General features: G+C 41.2%; 1 pseudogene; it reads left to right on the forward strand.

Annotated features, from left to right (window-relative positions):
- Positions 1–697: 697 nt before the first annotated feature.
- LOC126485823 (5S ribosomal RNA) lies at positions 698–815 on the forward strand (annotated as a pseudogene).
- Positions 816–2,105: the final 1,290 nt, after the last annotated feature.

Consider the following 2,105-nt stretch of genomic DNA (forward strand, 5'->3'; position numbering starts at 1 on the left):
CTCTGGTGGCTGTCTTAAGATTTCGTTTTCCTCTGACTGTTTAATTGATGTGTGTTGTTCTTTGTTTGTTTGCTCTCGGATGTTTGAGTCCATTACTGTATTTTCTTCTTCTTCTGATTGCACATTATTTTATTCCAGTATTTGTTGTACTTGTTGTTTGATGTTTTCTAATTCTGACTGGGGTATCCTGTTATTTTTGATTATTACACGGATCTGATCAGCTAGTCGTTGTTCTGTTAAAAATTTTAATTCTGGGTATCTGGTAATAAATGTTGTGTATACTTGTGATCTGTATCCAGTTGTGTTGGTTCCTAGGTTTGTTGCTTGGTAATAACAGAACATGAGGTGTCGATTAACTTCATCTGACCATCTCATCCTCTGTCTTTGTTTTCCTTCTAGGGTGGTTGCAGGAAGCATATCCTGCAAAACACCTGTATTTGGATTTGAATTATTTTCCAGTTGGCTAGCAGTGTCGTTACCATTGTGGGTGGGCATAGGGTTCAAGCGTCGTCCCCGACCATGACGGCGCTTGTCCGAGGCTTCTTTAGTTCTCTCCTGGACCAACTAATCACACTAAAAGGGGGGTTAGCCCTATTAGTGGTTTGTTCTTTTCGTCGCCTTTTACGACTGGCAGAACATACCGGAGGCCTATTCTTTTCCCGGGCCTCCACAGGATTATTATTATTATATTATTATTGGTAACGGCCTTGCCGCAGTGGATACACCGGTTCCCATCAGCTCACCGAAGTTCAACGCTGTCGGACGTGGCCGGCACTTGGATGGGTGACCATCTGGGCCGACATGCGCTGTTGCCATTTTTCGGGGTGCACTCAGCCTCTCGATGCCAATTAAGGAGCTACTCGACCGAATAGTAGCGGCTCTGGTCAAAGAAAACCATCATAATGACCGGGAGAGCGGTGTGCTGACCACACGCCCCTCCTATCCGCATCCTCAGCTGAGGATGACACGGCGGTCAGATGGTTCCGGTGGGCCACTTGTGGCCTGAAGACGGAGTGCTCTCTCTCTATTTGGAATAATGACAACAATAATTATAATAATATTAGGAACACATCTGTTCGAAGACGGTCAATGTGAAAAGAAAACAATACTAACAGAATGATGCTAGATATAGGAAAAAATATGTACAATTTATGAAATGACTGTTTTATTAACTTCGTGTTATGTAATTTTCTCATTAGATTTCTCTCAAATGTAACAAAATCTAATTGATACGTGTGGAAGAATTAGAGAAGAAGGAAATGGGGAGAAATTATCTGAGCAGAGGAAGTACGAGAAAGAAAAGAATCGGTTGCCGGATAAGGGAAAAAGAAAGACTAAAGAGACCACTAAAACATGAATATTGTTGGGGCTAGCTGGCTCTCTTCTTAGGCTACAGATGCAGTGAAAGCAGCATTACTTCAGAGATAGCATCTGTATTAAAGATATTCTGAAACTATCAACTATTTTACTTTTCGTGATATGTGCTATAATTCAGATCGAAATGGAGAAAGAAGTATCATCGTTTCAAAGTTACACCTCATGTTATCTATTTCTTACGTTTTCATTTTATGTCGATGCCAATCCATACGTTTTAAATTTGAATCATTTTGGACAGAAAATTACAGAATCCAGATGCTAGAGGGGGGACGTTACACAGCATTGATATATAGGGGCGTCCGAGCTCAATCGCCGAGGAAAGGAATGTATGGAAAAAGGCGCAGTAGAGAGCAAAAAATATAGTGGAAGACACAGATTGGAATTTACACATCAATATGTGAGGGTTTAAGATGTTGACATTGGAGAGAAAAGCATCAGGAAGTGCTTATTACCAATCAAAAGACTGATAACCATACTCTTCCCCTGGCCTCGCCCAAAAACAGTCACTCAAGCTGAGCACTAAACGCACTGAATGATAAATCGCTGGTTCGTACAAACCACCATTCATATGTGTTTCAAAGAGATCTATATTTTAGAAAATGTAGAACTGTTAAGAGTAAGAGAACGTGCTGAGAGGCTCAGTAATAGAAATGTACGCACCTGTGCTCGTGGGTGCAGTATCTAGTAACTGGGAGCTGTAGCATATCTATAGTAGCACACACGGGAAT

This window comes from Schistocerca serialis, chromosome 6, assembly GCF_023864345.2.
Source record: "Schistocerca serialis cubense isolate TAMUIC-IGC-003099 chromosome 6, iqSchSeri2.2, whole genome shotgun sequence".
NCBI classification, from domain to species: domain Eukaryota; kingdom Metazoa; phylum Arthropoda; class Insecta; order Orthoptera; family Acrididae; genus Schistocerca; species Schistocerca serialis.